Genomic DNA, 21,775 nt, shown 5'->3' with positions numbered 1-21,775 from the left:
TCTATAGTTTTTCTGTACATCCCGCCTTTGAGATCTTTCCCTTTTTCTGGAACAACAGCGAAATGCCTGATAAATGATGAGGTTTCTACATATTTAGATCCTACATCGTTTGAAGGCTTATTAACTTTGCCCAAATGCACACGGGATTAATTAGAAACAATTGCAACGGTCTCACTCCCATGCATCACTGCCTTTCGTTAATTGAGAAGCATTAGCCTCTGTACACTGGTGACAAAGGGACAGCTCTTTTCCTCCCAGCTACCAGCCAGGGGAGGAAAGAAAGGCTGGAAGGGCAGTGTGTCTGAAAATCTGAGGACAGGAATTGCACTGTGGTGGCCACAGGGAGAGATCCTCAGTCCCAAACATCTGGCCCCTTTTGCTGCTTGATTCTAAGCATCTAGTTCAGTCTGCCCCATCACAGCTTGGCCTCTCTCTTATTTGCTGATTGACAAAAGCTAGCTGCCTAAGAATGGAAAATATGTTAAGGAGGATTAAATAACAGTGGAGTTCATTTTCAAAATTCCTCCCCATTCACAATTATATGTCTGTACTTAATTCTTTCATTTATCACATAAGTTAGAAAATAAATGCAACATCATTTTTAAATATTTTAAACAATAAACATCATCATTTTGATGATTAACTGTGTTAGAGATGGGCAGTGCAGCTCTGTGCTCCACAAGATCATTTCTGTCCTTCTAAAATAACTGTCTGAACCGATTAGTGCAATGCTGAAACACACATTGAGCAACTGTTTGCAGGCTTGACAGGGTAGGAGGACAGAGGAAATCCTAACAGTGAGGATGGAAGGTCCTCAGCGAATTGTTTGCCATCTTCAGACTCAAATTCCTTTTAGCCCTTCAGACACCCCAGGCCCCGTCTGCTTTCAGTGCATTCACACAAGCAGTTGCGCCAACCACCTTCCTTGGTGTCCTTGATTTCCCTCCAAGCACTCTCATTTCTCCTCAGATCTTTGCATAGAACCACTTCCTTCGGGAAGTTCTCCTAGCCACTGCCTCAGACTGATGAAGTCCTCCTGCAGTTCCTCCTATACCACAGTAGCTCCTCCCGCACTTTATGCCATTGCATGTTTACTTACCAGCTGTTCAGGCGAAACTAGTTTCCGCGAGCGCAGAGATCACGTCCATCTTACTTTCAAGAAAGTATTCTCTCAATGCTAACTACAGCCGGGGAGATGGCTCAGTGGAATAAGTGCTTCCCTGGCAAGCACAAGGGCCTGAGTTCAATCCCCGGTTCCACCAAAAAAAGAAAATCACTCCTCAATGCTAACTACATATGCGCCAAGTCAACAAACAGTAAACAAATGAAATATGGGGCCAGGGATATAGCTCAGCAGCATAAACACCTGCCTGGCAAACACAAGGTCATGAGTTCAATCCCTGGTACCACAAAAAAAAAAAAAAAAAAATCAACAAATGAAGTATGAATGAAGAGGATTCAAATAGATCAGTGTTTCCCAAATCATGTTTTTAAATGCAAGTTCCCAGGATTCTGTAGGAAAAGAAGATTCTGACATATGGCAAACGGATTATGCAAACCTCGCCTGGTTAATCTTTTGTAGGACTTACTATAGTCTTTGAAATGGTAAAGCACATTAAATTCCAGGGGAAAGTTGCAGATTTGTTATGCCCAGTGGCATTACCCAGAACCATTGATCATCCAATCTGTCTTTAGTAGAACATTTCAGTGTTGTATGGAGCATACATTGGTAGTGCCACACAAATAAAGAACAAAGAAAGTGCTTTGTCTCATGAGAAGTTAGAGAAAAAATGAAAACTGTGCAAAATGCCAAGTACTCTGCTTTCACAGTATAGCAAAGAGGTGGCATCTAGGAGGAAGGCACTGAGAGTTAAGCACGGGTATACTGCGAGATCAGGGAGGGTCTTGGATGCCATGTTCCACAACCCAAACATTTTGCTGTTTAAAGGTAAGAGTGACCTTTGAGAAAGGATGTCAAACATCCGCCTGGCTTCAAGAAGAGGATTTTGATGGCACCACAAAAAGCAAAGCAACAATACAAGCCATCTTCAGATGGAAAATCAATGTGGTGATTGTGATAGTCTAGTCAAAGAGGCTTACGATGGTGTAAATTAGAGAAGTGGCAATTGCTGTAGAATGGAAAACTCTAGATCAGTAGATGAGAAGATCATAAATAGGAGCAGTAAACCCAGGAGAGGTCTTGAGGGGAAGTGTACCAATTCAGAAATATGTAAATTGAAAAAAGAAAGAAAAACAGTTGAAAAGCACAGTTAATAGAAACAATAAATGCAGCTTAGAATAAGTGCTGTGCTGGAAGGAACAGAAGAATTGCTAGTATAGTCTCCCATATGATAGAGGTCAGTGGTGGAGACAAGCTTTGCATACACAGTGCTATGATGGTGGTAGATTTTGAATGGAGCCTCCATAGATCATTATATGATTTTTTTCAGCTTCTTCAAAAGGGAAGGAATTAATGAAGACTATCAGTTACTACTTGGTCCTCTGAGCTTCTTCTAACTCCTTCTGTGGTGTTTTTTTCTTGCACTACTTACATAGGATATTGTACATAACCCAGCACTTACGCTGGCTTCCCAAGCATGACCTACTCCTCTGTGTGTGTGTGTGTGTGTGTGTGTGTGTGTGTGTGTGTGTGTGTGTGTGTGTGAGAGAGAGAGAGAGAGAGAGAGAGAGAGAGAGAGACTAGTTGCCTTATGATTTTCATATCAGTTAATGTGTAGAAGAATGACTTACTGCAAAAAAATTCACCAAAGTTTGTGATAAAAAAGATAGGACACATGGAGAAACAAAATCTCAGTTTTCAATAAATGTTGAAATGATTTAATGACTTCTAAGGAATAAATCTAAACCATAAGAAGTAAGAACAAAACTTCAGTCATTAGAAAAGTCCCTTGAAAGCACAAACGATACTCCTAGGCGCAGGAGTCAGACACTCCTGACTCCAGTCCTCTCACCTCTGGAAGAAGCAATGTATACCATGCCAAGTGCTGTGGTGACCAGTACTTCCCATCAAGTCATTGCTCCACCATGACTCTGGGAAGATGAGGTTCAGCAAGGGCTAAGTCACTTCTATTGGCAGTAAGCCACAAAGATTCACACTCCAGAGGTCACTTGATGAAGGCAGTTACTCCCCACCAGTCTTTTTGTGAGGGCAGAGACCCCATCTTTTTAACGTGTGTTTGTGTATCCAGATCCTGCAAATACATTGCAGGTGTGTAAATTGTTAATGACTGTTAGTTGAATGGACAACAGAGATGCAAGGCTGCTTTTGATCTCAGTCTCTTTTTCAACATTAAGGTTCTGTTCTGTGGGTCAGTTGTAGGTGCTTGATAAACATATCCACATCACTAAAGGAAAAAACTGAACTCTAGACAACAGGCTAGAGGACTGGGTAGTTCCACGTCCTTAGTCAGAACAAACTTCCTGCCCTAGAAGAATTTGATGGGCTGGTGATGGTGACTCAGGCAGGAAGGTTCAGGATCAAGCCATGGCTGGGAGACATCATGCTACACAAAGCGGCCAGGACTGACTGGACTATTTGCAACGGTTGCTCAGGAATGTGTAAACTAGCATGATGGTCAAGAGATGTAGTTACACAGAGTACGGATTCGAAGGGAAACTGTCTAAATGGAAGGCAGTGCAATTAGAAAAGGAAAGTGGGTAGACTGCAGGCAGCCCTAGGGCCTCAGAGAAAAACCCATCAAAGTGATTGGATTATGGTCATTGGTGTTGGTTGGTGGCAGTAGTGCTGATCATAAATGGTAGCCAAGCTGTGCATCTGCTGTGTATCAGTTATGATGCTCAGTAGTTTCTGTGAGCTGTGTCATTACCCTGACAATCATTTTAAGGCCTAAGCATTGTTTTTTATTTTTTCTTTTAAGAATGTGGATTTGTCAGAGGTCACAGAACTAAATGCTGAAGATATAAATGCTGGTCCTGCATGACGCCAGGGCCTCAGCCTTAAAACCAGTGTTCTTTTTCTTTAGGAGGATGTAAATATTAGAAAGGCCATTGTTATGATTTGTGTCTGTCTGGATGACCCCCCAAATCCTCAAGAGATGGAGGGAACTTTTCTGGAGGTGGATGAATCTAGAGTTTGTGGTTGATTCACAGTCTAATGCAGAGATTAAGGATGTAAGTGTTACACCAGCCCTGGAGCAGGTAGCCTCTACACAACATAAGAGACGGAAAGAGGCTTTCTCCCCCCTCCTCTCTTTGGTATCTTCTGCTGCCGTACACTCTTGCCCCTCTGCCAGGTCTTGGAGCCAGCCAATTATGGACTGCAACTTCTACAAACTGTGAGCTAAGTAAACCTGTCCTCCTTTAACCTTGAGTGTCAGGTATTTCATCTCAGAACAAGAGAAAAGGAAGACAACCATATTTCTCTTCCAATGAGGTTCATCATCTCTCTTTTATACAACATTCAGCACCCTTATTTCATTAATGTACATAAGACTGCTCTGGCACTCTGAAATACTTGAATATTTGATAACTTGGTAATATATCAAAGTTTATTCCCAAGCAATTTATATCTGTTTCTTGTTGGCGTGCCAACTCCCAAAAGCATTTTAAAACAAAACGTAACAGAACTCTTTGAAGATTAAACCAGAGTCCTAAAATAGTCCAATGTAATGAATTCAATGTGGGAAGGAGTTAGAATGAAATAGGAAAGCTTGTCCCCATTCTCCAGAAATTTTCATCACACTGAAGACAAAACCGAAGTCAATGAAATTCCCAGGAACACCCAGAAAGCAAGAATCCAATGGCAGCACCTTGCAGCAGACTCTGTTCTTCTCACATAAGCACTCAAGGGGAAGGGAGACCAAGTCAAAAGCCCAAAGTCACTGTAGTTACTTGAAAAGTTTCCTGGAGGAGGTGAGCCTTCTCTGGGACCTTTAAACATGATATACACAGAAACTGGCTACAGAGGCATATGGGTTGGAGAGAGTATGGATAAAGGAAAGGGTCTCAATAAGGCAAGTGTGATTCTATTTAAAACAAATTTGAGGAATATATATATGTTAATGTAAAACAAGATTTGAAAGTTTTAGTGTTAATAGATTTTTTAAAACAAAGTAGTTTGACTAATTTAAGATATAAAAAGAATAGCTTCTGTGATCTGGGAAAAAAATCACTAAGTCAGTTTGAATCAGCAGCTGGGTCTTCTCTTCCCTCTACACAGTCACACACATAAGCACAAGCATAGAAACACAAACATTCTGGTCCTCTGGGATGGGTAGGAGTCAAGGGATGATCATCTGGGAATGGAGCAGCCTTCCTCCAGAGCCTAGAAAATGACTAAGCCCTGCATGCCATTGCCACCTCAAGCCTTGTATTAGTTAGCTTTCCTGTTACTGAAGTACAATGCTGACACCCACAGCTTACAAGAGGCAAGGGTCCATTGGGCTCATGGTTTCAGAGGATTCAGTCCATGGTCAGCTGGATCAAGGCAGGAGCATCATGGTGGCAGGGCCTGGCAGAGCAAAGCTGCTTGGTTCATGGTGGCCAGGAAGCAGAGCCAGAGAATGACATCACCAAGGAGGGGATGAGGGACAACATATAGTGCCCCAGGTCACACCTTCATGATCTACCTAGACACACCTGGAAGTTCATTTACTACTCACCATGTCAGCTCCTGAGACAAAAAAGTTGACACAATCAGCTTCCCCCCGATACTATCTTGGTGTGCTGGTCAGGGAGTTTTATTAAACAGCTAGTAGAGTCTGCTGGGTACCTTTCACCCCCATCACAAATTGCTCCAGCTGCTTTAAACAATTATTTAATTATCTCCTCTGGATTTTAGGCTCAGGAATTAGGAAGGACTCCGCTGAGTGGCTCTGGTTTCAGTGTCTCATGAGGCTACAACTAGATCTCAACTGTTGAGCAGTGTGTTTGGAATGTCTGGAAACTTCCTCTCTTCACTCCTCACACAGACTAGACTGACGTCCCTCCTCCTTGGAAGCCTCAGCACAACCCACTGCTACTTGAAGCTTTAGGGGGGAAATTGGACAAATAGTGAGGCAGGCTGAGGTATAATGCAGTGTTATAGCCTGTATTTTGAATGCCCAAGGCCTGGGCGTCTACCCCAGCATCAAGGAAAAAAAACTCTAGCTAGGTGTCAGAGTTAAGCCTTTTATGCAGCTTCTGAAGCCCCACGGAATTATACTATACAGACTCCAAGCAAATTTGCACCCAACCAGATTCAGAGAGAGGAACAGGTTGAGGGGCCAGGTTCCAGGAGGACATATGGTCGGTCAAGTCCATCTTTGGAAAATCGTCTGCAACATGGAGTTTGTGGGAGACACACACACGTAGCACTGACATTTGCTGGAGATCTCATTTAATATCAACCAAAGAACTCCACAAAAAGGCATCATTTTACATGCAATGAAAGGGAGTTTTGGAGCCAGGCTGATCAGGGAAAATCCACACCTTCTCTACACCTGGCCCCTATAGACACTTTCCAGACATCACTGCAGATCTTCTTCCTGCTTGCTCAGTGGAGGCTAACCAACCTCCTCCAAGTGAGCTGCTGTAAAACTAGAATTTAGTCCAGATCCCTCATTCATGCATCCACTATATTTGACAGCCTCTTTCATTTACCCCAGTACAAGGGTTGCTGAGTGTCTGCTCTGCCCTCCTGTGTCTCCCTGCCATCCTAGTCCTACTCGGACCTACGTCATGACATCAATTCTACACGATGCTTCAGAGAAAATTAAAGGGAGCACAGAAACTGCCTCACCCTGTGGGAAACTGCCTTTGCCCGTTGCTCTCCCAAAGTGAAGTTGTCACAGAGATACTGTGCTGAGCTGGCTGAAAAGCAGTGTGAAAAATGGCTTCGGAGATTGGCAGTGGCGCCAACTCGGCAGGGCGCGAGGTAATAACTGCTCTGTTATGGATGAGGTGCAAGTCCTCAGATCTTTTCCTGTCAGGTTCTGCCTTCACCTGAGAAGCACAGTGTGCAGCAGCCCTCTGCTCTGAACAAGAATCCTGCGGCCTCCTACCTTTCTTGTTTGTGGTATTGCAAGCCTTCCACAGCAGAGCTGAAGCAGGCTGGTCTAAGTTTAGCAGTCTGGTGAGTTTAATATGGTTTTGGCAAGATGATCTCGATACAAAGAGTCTTAGTTAGCTGGCCAAGAATAGCAAGGGACAAAATCAACTCACTTTACACATAATAAACTGAAATGGGAGCGTTAAAAAGAAAGTAGGAGAGAGGAAAAGGAAATAAGATGGCAGAAGGGAAGAATAGAAAACAGGGAAGAAAAAGATAGGGAAACAAAATTCTACAAGTCAACAAATTTAACATATTCATGGATGCTGACAGCAAGTTGGCTAGAAAGAAGATGCAATAACAAAAGGAGAATCCCCAACACTGTTGGCATCTCTTGAGCTCTACAATTCCAGCTCCAGCACTTTATCACGTCTGTGGCTTTCAATCCCACTGGAGAATAGACATACTCCCTTCACTGAAGCATATGGTAGCCAGACACTCTACCAAGCACTTTATAAATTTTAGGTGGTGTAAGGCCCACAAGAACCCACATTATCCTCATCTCTCTTGTGCAGAGGAAGAGGCTGGAGCTCAAAGACCTTCCCCTGATGTGCAATCTATTTAAAAGTCTGGCACTGGTGTCCCAGGGTCTCCAGAGGTGGAGAGGTAGAAGCACTAAGTGTCCTCCTGGATGTGCTCCAGGAGGGACTTGGCTTTACCTACTCCAGCCCCTACTAGATCTCCTAGCCCCACCTTTCATTAAAGTCTGAAGGTGAGCCAGGCTTTGGAGACTCTAAGAACTTCACTAGTAATAACTTTTTGTTGACAGCAAGACTGCCATACTGTCTGTGTGGGTCAAAATATGTACAGTGTTTATCATGCGAAGCATCTCCTCTTCATCTTATTTCAACGAGAACTTAAGCCTTTAGTGTCCACACTGTTCGTCATACAGTTTGGCTCCACTTTATGGAAACAAAGTAGAGGAGACAGTCAACACTCAAATACCTGCAAGCCTACTGGGGAAACAATGTGTAGATTACAGTAGGACCTAGTGAGTGCCTGTGCCTCCGAGAACATTCTCAGGTCCTTTAATTTTTTTTAGTATGTCCTTATTTTTGAAGCAGTTTTAGGTTTGCAGCAAAATTAGGAGAAATACAGAGTAGTTTTTTAATACATCTTCTCCCCCATTTGCACAACCTCCCCTATTATCAGCATCTCCTAGTAAAGTGCTATATTTGACCCTGATGATGCTACACTGACCTGCCAGAGTCCCAAGAACCATGGTTTTCACTGTGATTCACCCTGGGTGCTGGTGTTGTGACAAATGCGTATTAACATGTAGCCACCATCACAACTGCTGAGCTTGCTGCAGTCTCCATAATTTTTACCTTTTCCAGAATATTTTGCTTTTCCAGCTAGATTAAACCACTATCTGAAAATGATTGTTCTTCAGATTGATTTTTTTCCACTTAGTAATAAGCACTTAGGTTTCTCCATGTCATTTCATGGATTGATATTCAGTCTTTCTTTCTTTCTTTCTTTCTTTCTTTCTTTCTTTCTGGAACCAGGGATTGAACTCAGGCCCTTGTGCTTGCCAGGGAAGTGCTCATTCTACTGAGCCATCTCCCAGCCCCTCTTTCTTTTTTTAAAATTTATTTTAATTTGTATTTTGAAGAGTAAACATAGAAGCAAAAGCAAATAGGAAAAAAGACAGAGACAGGGTAGCATACAATACATATGTTACAGATTTTCAAAACAGGAATAGCTAATTAACGATGGTCATTATATTACCTATTCTTATCACCGATACTCAGTCTTTCTACCATTGAGTATTTTACGTTGTTTGTATCACAGCTACCCACTCACTTGGGCTGCACCCAGGTTTTGGCAGTTATGAGTGAAGCTGCTCTTTGTGTGTAAGTTTTTGGTTGAGGATGAGGTTCAAATCCTGTGCGTAGCCAAAATGCAGGTATTTACATTTCTGAATCAAGTGGTAAGTGTGTTAATTTTATCAGAGAGTGCTGAAACATCTTCCAAAGTGTTTGCACTAATCACGTCCCGACCACCAACAAATGAAATACCCTAGTACTGTAAGTCCTCCTCACATTTGGAATTGGGTCCTCCACTCCTTAAAGCACCACTAAACTGAATTAAATAGAATCTACTGAACAACCAGAAATAAGTCCAAAACTAGAATACTAAAGAGATCACATGTTCTGATGTCCACATAGCAAGAGTCCTCATGTCTCTATTCAAAGTCACCATACTCTTATTCTACATAAAATACTATCAAACTAAGTTTTCCTTTCCAGTTAAGAGCATGGAACTTTATAGAAATATGGACACTAAAAATATAAAACAAAAGTGTACACATTTATCCTATTTATGAATAATTTAACTAATAGCTAAGGGTGTAATCCCATAGTCTGTTACCACTGGTGTTTATAAGGATGGTCTTAGCACACTTGTTGACAGAATGAAGCTATTGAAGATGCCACCTTGTTAACTAGGGAGAAGTCCCTACCTTATTGTTCATTATTAGAGTTAAATGGAATGTACGTCAAGTAGTTAGGACAGTGTGTGATGCATGATACGTGAATATTGGCTACTAGGTGAGTGTTGGGTGATATGCATAATGGTGAGGGGAGTGATGATGGTGACTATAAGGGACCAAGTAATTAGAGGTTTGGAAGGGGGAGAAATGAGAAGGAAAGAGTACTGGAAATCTTCAGGCATTAATTATTCCTATGACTCCATAAAAATAATCCTGTATCTCAAGGTGAATTCCAAGGCAAATGGAAAGTGATCTCTAGTCTTGAAGTGATCCTAATCTTATCATACATCATGCGATTATCACAGGCCATGAAAAATATCTTGATGAATCTATTTATGAAAGTGGTGTGGTAGCCCAAAGGAGAGGACTGTAAGATTAGGTGAACCTACAGGTAATAGCTGAGTTAAGCTTGAAAGATTTTGCAATTTGATAAGAGTAAGCATTTTAAGGAAGAACATTCCCAAGAGAAGAAACAGACTTTAAGTGAAGTCCCAGAATCTTAGAAACCATGGCATCCTCAGGCATGTAGACTGAGGAAAATCAAATAATGTGTAGCAAGGAAATGAGCTGGGAAGGTTCCCTGTGCCCATTTATGATTCCCAGTGTATTGCAGCAAAGAGGATGGGTCTTACAGCACGGATTGTATTTGAAAGATGGTAGGCTGGTATTGAAATCTTTAAGCAGAGACACTATGTGAGTAGAAGTCTGCTTTGGATATGTGCTCACAGTTAAAGCCAGGCAGAGAATGAATTTGAATTCTGAGAGAAAGTGGAAGCCAGAAGACCAGGCGGAGGTTCTTGGAATGGTTTTAGTTTTGGCCAATGCTTTGTGGCTTGACATAAAGCCACAGGTTGCGTAAGACTGAGTGTCTGTTGCTCAGCCTGTCGGGAATGGGCAGAGGCAGAGGGTATGTACATTTTGAGATTCCTAACTTAGACCACCAGAGCAATTCAGGGAAGGAACATTTTCCAAACCCAATATGTATTTTGTATTCTTTCTGGTCCTCTGATGTCATGAAACAAGCTGAATATTCAACTCTCTTTCAATTCCAAGCTTATTTGATATTATCCTGCTTCACCTAAGAACACACCACTTGCATTATACCATGGGACTAGAACCAAATGAATGCAATTAATATTCCTAAAAATTTCAAGAAGGGACAAGAAAATATATCTTCAAAGAGCATATTTTAACCTGAAAATGGCCATATATTATCCAGGGCTGAATCATCTGATACGATAGGCACTCACGCCATGTGACTACTGCCTAATCCTGAGGTGGCATGTGAGTGTGAAACATGCATTAGAATTTAGTTATTTAGTGTGGAAACAGGCATACAAAATGTCTTTTTACTTTTTATATAGATTATATACTCAAAGGATAATTTTTAGCATATTACATTAATAAACTATATTACAAAAAAGGAATTTTACCAAGTGTTTTATTGCTTTAATGGGTCTATTAGAAAATTTAAGATCATATTATATTTCTACTGTCCAGTATTAGTCTAGGAATTTCAAGCTTCTCAGTACCGATATTTAATGACCTTCCACAGCAAAGAGTATGTTTTCTACTATTGCTTGTAAAGTCTCAGTACCTGATGTTTTCTATCATCTTCAGATGTACCCTTATTCTTACTAAGAAAGTGGTTACCATAGCAACTGCCACAACATCTAGTATGTTACTTACTACACCTGGAGGGTGAGATATAAGCAAACGTCTATCTGCCATCAACTTTATACATTTCTATTTTTCTCCTGCATTACCGGGTTTTTCTTCCTTTGCAAACCAGAGACCTGGAGACCTGCCCTCTAATTCCCCCCTATGTCACTGGCTTCTCTAAGGCAGAATAAGGAGAAGACAGGTATAGCAACCCTATGCCTGTCTCAGAAGGATATACAAGTATCTAAAAAGTGCTCCTTTGGTCACACTTTCTGCCCCGTGACAAATTATTTTAATATTGTAACAAGATCTAAAATTCCTTAAAATGCTGAAGATAGCCAGGAAAGGGAAAGAAGGTCCCTTGGGTGCCTATGGGTGGGGAACACAGAAGGGAGAAAAGGAGATGGACAAGAAAAAATAAAAGTCCCACTGAAGGTAGCATCTGCTCGTAGATATGAGAGTCCAGTTCTATTTTTGCCAGACTCTGCCTTGCCGACCTGGAGGGAATCCAGGACCCAGAGACCCACGCACATAGTTCATCCTGGCATTGATTTAGAATGAATGAATAGGTTGGAGGTTCTTAAATTTGATCCTCGCATTTCAGGGGTTTTTTGGTATTATGCTCCCTTACTGCCAACTCAGTTGCTCGCAGAGTTTCTCATTGGGGAACAAGTCTTTGTTGGGTTGCTGAGTAGGTGCCACTTGCACAGATGACAGATGCTGACCCAGGAAAATGCAGAGCAAGCGCAGCGATGCTCTTTACCTTCACCCAAGATGGCAGCAGCTTCAAAAAGACTATTTGGATTGGCCCCAGGGATTATGGGCTTGTTGGATGTGGAGGTGGGGCCTTGGCCTTTGAGGGATGCTTGCACAGCGGCCAAAGGGCTTTACTTGGACATTGTGTTTATCTGAGGGGGCAGGGTTAGGGCTTATGAGGATCCAAGGTGAGGCAGGAGGTTTGACGAAAGCCCTCTCAACCCAAGCTGTCCTTCAGCACATCACAGAATTCAGATACCTGGCAGCCGTCCTAGCTCGGGAGGTTTTAGGTTCTGTTTGCACCTATGTTGTAAATCGACTGGCATTCCAACTCTTGCAGTCTCCATCACTGGAGAATCCATCCGGTGGCTTATGGGATGCACAGAAGATCCAGGTAGCTGTTCCAGTTACCTTTGGTGTTTAGGAAAGAAAATTAAACCACAGGGAAATACAAGCACACAACATAAAGCAGCCCCTAGGGAGCGTTCTAGAGAGGTTAATTGTCATTGTTCACTGTTTTGCCCTTCTTCCCCTTTCACTTCTCCCCCCTCCCTCTGGGGGCAGCAGGTGCCCCTGGAGGAGGCAAGTGCGGCTCCTTGGTAGAACTCAAACAGCACAATTTGAATTTAGAAGGGCGCAGAATGTAGGGTGAGGAGATCACTGAGTAATTCCTGCAGAAGGAGACAAACAGCATGTTAAAAAGCTAAAAAAAAAAAAAAAAAAACTGGCCGGCCCCGGAGTGCACACTTTCACACTATACTTTCCTGGAATCCTTGAGAGCTGGAAGACAAGGGCCGAGTCTTCCCGCTTCCGTGGCAGGGCTGGGGACAGTCAAGTGCAAGTGCAGGGTCTGATGTGGATCCCGGGTGACTTTCTGTTTTATTTCCAAACGTCCTCCGCCTCCGGAACCGGTGGCCTCCCCTGTACAGGGAAACGCAGGACCCCTGGGAGACTCCAGCCAGGCTGCTGAGAACTGGGGTTTGGGGAAGGTAAGAGGCAGAGGCCCCCGCCGCGCCTGGGCGGCACGCCCAAGAGGAGGTGGCCGCCTGCGACCCAGCTGGGACCCGCAGGACCCTGGAAAGCCATCCGGGCGGGGCCGAGGCTGAAGGGAGGGGATACAATGGAGCCCTCCTTGCGGAGATGGGCGGCCACCTAGCCCAGGGAGAGCTGAACCCGCCCCCCACGTCCCGTTGGCTCCTTTCCCTTCCCCATTCCGTGCTCCCGGGAGCTGGTCAGCGGCCAGGGCACTGGCACCGCCGGCCAGGAAGAAGGAGCTGCCTGGCACCGCAAGGCTGTGTGTGCAGCATGAGTATTGGCAGAGCCGGACGCAGGAGGAGACTGTTGCTCAGTTTGAGAAGGCTCAGCTGTTGGAGAGCGAGAAGAGACCCAGAGAGAATGCCTGCGTGAGCCCGGAGCTCTGGGCTATCTGTAAGGTACGCATCGAGGTCTGAAATAATTGTCTTGCGTCTATTTGTCAGGCAGGCTTCGTATGGGTTTTAAGCTTCGTTAAGTTTAGAGAATATTCCTGGTTTGGAGCTCAAGATCGGCATTGATTTGATTTTGAAATCCTTCAGTCTGGTTCCCAGGAAGCCCCGGTGTCAGTGTGGGTCAATCCAAGTTAGAGCAAACTGAATCAAACCAGGAGATGTTTTTCAGACCTGAGAGATTCACTTGCAAATCTCACTGCAGTGGAGAAGCTGGGAGCTGGTCCTGCTGTAGCTGCCAGCTCTTAGGAAGCTTGGGATGTCTCTGGCTTAAAGAGACAGGGGAGGAAAACTCTGAATCCGAGGCTGCCGTTTGGGGAAATTATGATACAAAGGAAAGATGACTTGAAAATTCAAGGATAAATAAGGAAGAGGTTTTGGCAGGACCTAATCTCAGGCCCTGTCATTTTGAGGTTTGCTGCAAGGAACTGGAAATCAATATGGAAAGGTGCAGAACTGATTAGAACCTCACTCAGCATAAGAATTGTTTTAATAGATTGTTTTTTGATGACTTAGCCTGAGAATCACCCAGAGAGTTAGTTTGCAAGAGTTTATTTCTACTTGTTCTCCCCCCACCCCCCCACCCCCGCCCACAGGAAGTGTTCTACACAAAATATGGTGGTATTTAGAGCCAAAAGGCAAATTTTCCTCAGAATAATATCAATGAAGAGGTAGCCAAGTTTGTGCTGCTCCTGTTCTTTCTCCCCTTGTTGTCATTTGAGAGCAAATTATTCAAGTTGAATGTATCTAAACAACTCTGTGGAGTGACACAATTATCCCTGTGGAAGGATATTTAGATATCTGAATCGTTACTATGGTCCTGAGTCCGGGGTTCTTAAATCTCCAAGGCCACAGACTACATTTGGAAATTAAAGTCTGCGGGTCCTGAATATCTGTGGTCTTTCCCCACTGGGCCCCATTGCCCCATGCATCCCAGTGCCCATCGGATGAAACTGAACAAGAAAGCCATTTAGAACCTACTTTTGAAAGACAGATATTATAATATTATAAATATTTGTAATATGTAAGAACAGCTCATTGACTCCATTTTAAAAGCCAGGTGTAACCATTCCTTAAATAATTAACATCAGTGAGTTTCTTTTATCCACATTTCCATCTGTTGAAACTTGCCAAAACCTGCATTTCCTGCATGACACAGTGAAGATTGAGCCACCAGAGGATGGTCCCTATTGTAGGGCACCATGCTCTGAATAGGTTGAGCTTGGAACCTATTGTTCTGCACACTAATCCTCTAAAATTTGGTAATCTGCCTCAGCTTTGGTGTCCACATGTTCTGCGCAACAACCTGGACTTTCGGTTTTACAATTCTTACAGTACTTTCCAGGTGACGGGCAGTCAAAACATGCAGTTTGAATGCCAACTTTTCTCGACATCTGGGGTAGTTTAAGTGTTTATAGGACAACTCATTCTATGACAGATTTTGAAAATTCTCTCCTTAGGGTAATATAGGTGCTTTGGTTGAAATTGTAAGTTTTTGAGCTGGTGTGGGTTCCTCTTCCAATCCTACCAGATATGTTCAGTGAGTGACATTAGGCCAGTTTCTTGATCTTTATTTGACTCAGTTTCTTCATCTGTTAAGTTCAGTGTTAATAGGATATGCAAGAAATAAATGAATTAATGTGTAAATAGAATAACACAAGAGAACAAGCTGGGCTAAGATTGCATATTAATCAGTACCTGCTATTATTATTGTTATCAGGCATGATATCTAGTCAACACAGAATATTTTTAAAACAGGACACTTTTTGTCTTTAATGTGCCAAAGAATAAAGAACATTTGTGAAACTTTAACTAAACATTTGTGACTCTCAACATGCTTTGGAATTAGATCACTAGCATATCTATCCCTCTAGTTGAAGAGGCATCTTTGTCCCCATGTTTTGGACACAAGAGTCCATTGAACGGGTTTAAGCCACAGAGAACATTAGTGAGTAATACTTGTTTCCAGACTCCTTGGGCTCTGCCCACTCTCTGCCAGGGCCACACCACCCTAAAGATCCATACTAGGGGACCACACCAGCAATGGTGGGGCAAAGACAGCTCATCCCTTGTCTCTGAAGTGCCCCAACACACTTCAGAGGAATGCAGCTCAGTACAACGAGTTTGATTTTTCTGCTTCAGCCATGCTATGCATTTTGATTCTGCACAGTTCTCACCTTGAAATTGCTGGGCTCAGGTCTCCTGAACACTTGGGCCATGCAGATATGGTCATAATGATTCAGTGCTACAAGTTCTAAGGCTCCACTAGGGACAATAGAGGACTTATGCCCTAATGTAAGCGTATGAAAGTTGTGATTCTTTTCCTCTTCTTAGTTTCCTAACATGAAGATTTAATGTTTCTCATAAAAGAAACACTTTGTCATATGCAGAAATCCTAAAATAGTGGTACAGTTGATCTACAGATAGCAAAGGCTTGTGCTTCGACATTGCACAGGTACTCAGCTTCCTGTAAAATTCAGAAACCACAGTGGCAGGGAAAGTGCTAAAAGAAGGGATTTCATGAAACGTCTTCTCCACATACTAAGGACTTCTCTAGGAAATGAAGTGGATAAAAATTTCCCTTGGAATTGGTTATTAAGAAGGCAAAATAAAAAATAGCAGATGGCATCTTCTGAGAAACCCATTGCAAATGTAATGTCAATGCCCAAAATTAAGAGAATAGAGAAAACTGTCCATCAGAACTGCAGAAAAATAAGGTTTCTAAAGCAAAGAAGAAAATACTGTGGTGTAAAAGTATTCCAAAGTTGTAATATTATAATGTTTAGTAAAACGATAACAGGAGTGTAATACTGAAACAGCAGAAAAGTAGAATTGCAAGTTCAAAAAGTTCAGTTTTATGCCTTCAATAAATCATTCAGTTGATTCTAGTTCCTCACTTATGAAATGATAAACACATAAGCCTTGCCCTCCCCTATGGTCCTAGAAAGAAGCAATTGAGATCTTGTGTCAAAACTAAAGAGATGATAGGAACACAGCCTCTTCCTCTTTGTAAAATGGGAACTTGAGCTCCACCTAGGCCTACCCTTCAGGTATTAATGACTGTTTAGCATGAAAGGAAAGGTGACTAAGACTAATAATAATAAAGGACAGAATATGTTTTTGTGTTACTGAACATCAGAGTTTCCTTATGGATAATAAAAAAGAAAGCCACTTTGGATAATCCATAGCTAATGAACACCAATAGCAACTATACTAATTTGCTAGGGATGCCATAGCAAAATACCACCACTGGGGTGTCTTCAATGATAAGACTTTATGTTCTTGCTGTTCTAAAGGCTGGAAGCTCCAGGTCAAAGTGTCTGTAGTTGGTTTCTCCTGAAACTACTGTCTTCAGCCTAGAGACTGGGACCTTTTGCTGTGTCTTTGCATACAGTTCTTCAATCTGTAAACTGTTTGTGTCTTAATCTCTTCTTATAAGGACACCATTTGTATTGGATTAGACCCAAACTTCTGACCTAAGATAATACAGCTTAGGGACTCACAAATGAATTGGGAGGGGAAACAATTCAGACTTTATCATCTATCATGTTAATTAAGAAAATTATTTTGTAAATGTACCATTTTTATTTTAGGAGCTAACCAGATCTATAAAAGAACATAGTATTTTTATTGAAGAAAATGGCATCTCCAAATTACCCACAAAAGACAGCTCGGGAACGTTGGCCAAAGCTTCCAGAATAGCTTGACTTTAGGAATGCTTTACCTAAGGACAAGTGAGGGCCCTGGCTTACTGACTTCTATGTGCGCTGTTCCAGAGCTAGTGGGTGTCCTCCACAAGGCTGCATCTCAGTAGTGACAGCTGTTCCTAGAACATGGATTTAACACAGTTTTAAATTGGATGCTCCTTTGAAGTCCAAAAGATCATGACATCTCTCTGGACAATTTCCCACTTCCTTTCAATTTTCTCATCTAGGAGGGAGTTGAAGGTGGGTCCTGTCCAGTTTCCCGCCATGTTCGGCCAGGTTGTGGATATTCATCACTGCTCCTTCCCTGAGACCTCAACTCTTCCTGTTCCCGCTGAGCAAGAATAGTAGGAGTCCAGGCACAGCTCCTGGAAATGTGCACTCACATTTATTTGCCTGCTTACTAATCACAGAAACAGAATTTGGGGGCTGGGATAGGGAGGATGATTTGCATGTGGTATTTTACAAATCACTTGATTTCTACATTTCATATTTTCAACTTCAGAGGAAGAACTAAAATGTTCACCTCATGGCCAAGGAGCACAAGGGAAATGACACCTATCCTAAAGGCTCAGACAAAAACAAGGCAGCAACAGGAAAGTGCCAGTGGCCGGGGAGTAGGTGACTCACAGGTGCAGAGGTGGTGGGGAGGGCTCGCTGCTTCCTCTTCCCTCTCACCAGCCCTGAAGAGCAGCTGCACCCTTCTCAGGACCATGTGCACTGACGGGTGGGCACATCCTGCTTTCTTACAGGTGATGCGGATACCATATTCCAACAGAAGAATGCAGTCACGCAGGGAAAACATGTGGCTTTATTTTCTTTTTCAACCTGATGGTGCTGAGAAATTGTATTAGAAGGAACAAAAGAGTACATATTTTTTTGACTTATAAAACACCCTGTTGTGTCTTCTTAATTATTATTAAAAATAAGGCATGCCTCCAGTCCCCAAGAGGGGATGATCAGACCTCTGAGTGTCACTTGTGCCTCATGATTCATCTCCTGGTTCCCAGGACAAATAAGGACACACTGGATCATTAGCAGACAGGCAAACGCTTACGCTAACCCTACTGCGGAGGCAGGCACTGGTGTGTGGCTACTCTACTGGGTTGCCCGGCCTACAAGCTCTCTGGATGCAGTGTTCTCTCACAGCAGCAAGTGCTCTTGCTTGGATTATTCAAAGAGGCTGTTGAAAGAAACCATGATGTAATCTGGAATATGTTGGTGCCTGAATTATTTAGCCTCAGTTTCAAGATTCATGACTTGCCCAAAAAAGGGCCTGGAGGCATCTCAGGAACAAGGCAACAGATTTTAAGAATCCAGGGTTGCTTTCCTTTGACTTTCATTATAAATTAGGAATTCTTCTTTTGAATTGGTCTGTTCCTGTATAGAATTTCTCAAATTAAAAAAGTCTGTTTTTATAAATATGTCTTTTTCCATAAAGCAAAAACTAACTGCCTTGTGTGTGTGGGTGGGGGGAATGTTGCTAGGTTTAATCTGTAAACATTTATTATCTATTATAATGAAGACAAGGTATTGTGCTAAGAGTTGCACAGTATATGAAAAGATGAATCACATCTACCATACCTATTCAGAGAAATAAGACACGTGCCTAAGAGTTTTAACAAAATGTAGAAAATGACAGCTTCCATGAGAACAGAAAAGTACAGTTGTTGAGATTGATAGGAGGGAGAGATTAATTCCAGCTGGAAAAGGCTTCAGAGTTGTTTTTGACCTGAGAATCTTGAGAGTTGAATAGTTACATTTCCATATGGGGGATGGGAGGCAGAGGGGACACAGAAGGAGTGGCATTTCCCTAAAAGGAGGGAGAGTAAGCGTGCTGCAAATTCATAGAGAAGGCTCCCCTGGGAGGCATGTGAGGCAGGGAGAACAGGCCAGTTTATTCGCAGGGCAGGGTAGAAGAAAAAACAATGATACACTGGCAAGAACTTGAATGATAAGCCCAGAAGTGACATGGCCAGACCTTAAGGTTATGTGTTAGGTGGTATTAATGGAAAGAGACGGGGGTGTGGTCGTTAATAATAATAATGAACAGTAGGAGATCTCCTTGCTGCATGCCGAGGCACTGCCTAGTTTATCTCCATTCTACGCAGCAAACCTGCAGGGTAGGTCCCGATGCAGTTGGTCCTTATTTTCTGCAGATTCTGTTTTTGCACATTTCGCCTACTCACTAGAATTCAGAATTCGCAAATCCCAGATCAACTCTCAAAGCACTCGGGCAGCTTCTACAGATGTGTGCAGAAGAGCAAAAATTCAAGCTGAGGTGGAGCAAGGTGACACTCCACCCTCTTGTGGCAACTCATGCTGTGAACGAGCATCCTTTTCGCAGTGCATTCAGTGCCATATTTTTGGCGTTTGGGGGCTTCTTGGTGGTCAAGCACAATAGAGTGCTTCTAACTGCAGAAAGGTGGTATGATGCACCTCTCAGAGAATGCACACTTGTTCAATAATTCTGTTTCAAGGCTCAAGTTACAGTGCTGGCGGCCATGACTGCAAGTTCAGTGTGAGCAAATCAATGATATATGTTGAAGAAGATGTGTTTCAACAGAAACACCTGTAAGACAAAGGCATATATGGATAAGCTGAAGAAAATATTCTAAATTTCGTCCTGCATTTCACCCAACAGCAATGGCTCAGTATTCACAAGTTTAGGGTTCACAGTGACATTATGGAACCAAAGTACTATAAAGAGTGAGACTCCACTCCTTGTTCCCTCTCCACAGAGAAGCATATTAAGGCTTGGAAAGAAGTCGCCTAGGGCTGCACAGTCAGTAGCTACCCAATCCACCAAACTGGACCACAATACTGTCATGGAGTTCTGTGGCAAAGACAAGGTCAAAGGCCTGGGCTGGGAGAGAGCAATGAAGGTCAGGGGCAGGAGGCAAATTATAAATGGTTTAGGGTAGAACCAAATGTACATAGCCACCGATTGTTTGTGGAGGACAAAGCGGAGGAAGGGACTCAGGAGAATATTGGAGTCATGTAGAGGTGATACACCGGTGGCATTGAGAAGCCCTGGTGGTCAAGGTTGCAGGAATGGAAGCAGTGTATGCAGCTCAGGTCAAGGCTAGGATGTGCGAGGAAAAATAATACTAGGTGCTATTTTGTGAGCACTCGCTGTGTTCCAGGCAACCTCGAGAAGCTCCTACCAAATGACCTCCTGTGACCATCACAGAAAGCTTACAAGACAGAAACTATCATTCCCATTTCACAGACAAGGACAGTAGGGCTCAAAGACTTGTAATAACTTTCCCATAGATACCCAGCTAATAAACCACAAAATAGAGAATGCTTCTCCAGGCCCAGGAACTAGGGAGGCGGTAATCATAAGAAGTTCTAGGGTTTCAGGTCTTGAAAGAACAGACGCATTCATGTTAAAGCTCTCGCCTGTTCTCTGTGTCCTTGGTTTTTCTATGTTTTACTTTATTTTACTGTTTTCTTGGTTTTTAAATTTTTACTCTTTTATTACAGTTTTCATCTTATACTATGTGTTTTCCTTCCTGCATATTCTTATTTAAACTCTTCTCTCTTAAAGAAAAATTGTGCTTCTAAATCCTTCAGTTTGCCTTTGCTTCTTGTTCTTCCTGTTTTGGTTTTTTCCTGTTGTTCTTCCTATTATTATTCTTGTTCTTCTTTGTTATCTCCTCTTCCTCCTGTTTTTCTGATATTGCAAAGGAGTGGCTAAAATTATTTGGTATTTGTAGTAGTTGGATGAGTCAGGTTGCATTTTATTATGTTGCATTAATAGGAAAGTTTGAATGTTTCAGTGTTTCCTAGAATATAAACCATGTTTCATTGGATGATTCTCCCAGTCACCACTGCATTTCATATTAACCGAGCTACAGTTAATTTGCAGATGCACTCATTAGCAGAGGGGAGGCATGGTTATGCTGTTTGTCTATTAAATTTGGAAAATCTGGCATAAAATGTCACGGTGCTCATTTTATATTTTATCTCAGAGATCAATAATCTTGGGACCTTGTAAAAGACATGCAGTCTTTCTGTAAGTTTCTTAAACTTCTGTTGCTTAAACTTACTTGCTTCTGTTTCTGAGTTTCCCAAGAAAAGGGTGGTCCCACTGTGCTCCTTGTAACACTGTGCTTGTAGATAAAACAGTTCCCAAACAGTACAGAGGGTGTTTCATCTAAAACAACCCAAACCTCCCAGAGCTGTTTATTACACTCAAAAGCACGTTGGCAATGCATAGTAAAGGAGGAAAAACTCATATGAGAATGTTGGGCTCCTTCTTTCTTTCTAAAATGCCCCTCTGCGATGTCTAAGGCAGGACATGCATTGGGGCCACACGGAAAGGCTCTCTCCAGAGCTGTCCTCTCCATCAAAATGCCTCTCACAGAGTTCAGTGATGAGAGCGGCATGAAGAACAGTGAGCCTGAATCTCTGTAAGTAAGGGAAAAAGAGTTCACCTAAAGGTAGTCTCTGTCCTTTGAAATAACCCAAGTCTGAAACTCTTTATTTTGAACTACACTGAAACTGAGAGAGAGAGAGAGAGAGAGAGAGAGAGAGAGAGAGAGAGAGAGAGAGAGAGAGAGAAAGGCAAAATATAGTTTGTAACTATGCTCCATACTCA

At 42.5% G+C, this 21,775-nt stretch overlaps 1 protein-coding gene across 4 annotated transcripts in view; it reads left to right on the top strand.

Moving 5' to 3' along the window:
• Phactr1 (phosphatase and actin regulator 1) overlaps nt 1-21,775 on the top strand; it is a 575,214-nt gene that overhangs the window by 230,200 nt on the left and 323,239 nt on the right. The window contains exon 1 of one of the 4 annotated variants that reach the window (XM_023712115.1): nt 13,202-13,414. The exons of the other annotated variants lie outside the window; for them this stretch is intronic. The gene's annotated coding sequence lies outside the window, so the exon portion shown is untranslated. Of the gene's footprint in view, nt 1-13,201; nt 13,415-21,775 lie in introns of those variants that run through there. 4 annotated transcript variants of the gene reach the window in all.

This window comes from Octodon degus, unplaced genomic scaffold, assembly GCF_000260255.1.
Source record: "Octodon degus isolate 3935 unplaced genomic scaffold, OctDeg1.0 scaffold00023, whole genome shotgun sequence".
Classification (NCBI taxonomy): Eukaryota; Metazoa; Chordata; class Mammalia; order Rodentia; family Octodontidae; genus Octodon; species Octodon degus.
The sequence above is the reverse complement of the archived record's forward strand: the minus strand, read 5'-3'. Positions and strand labels throughout refer to the sequence as shown.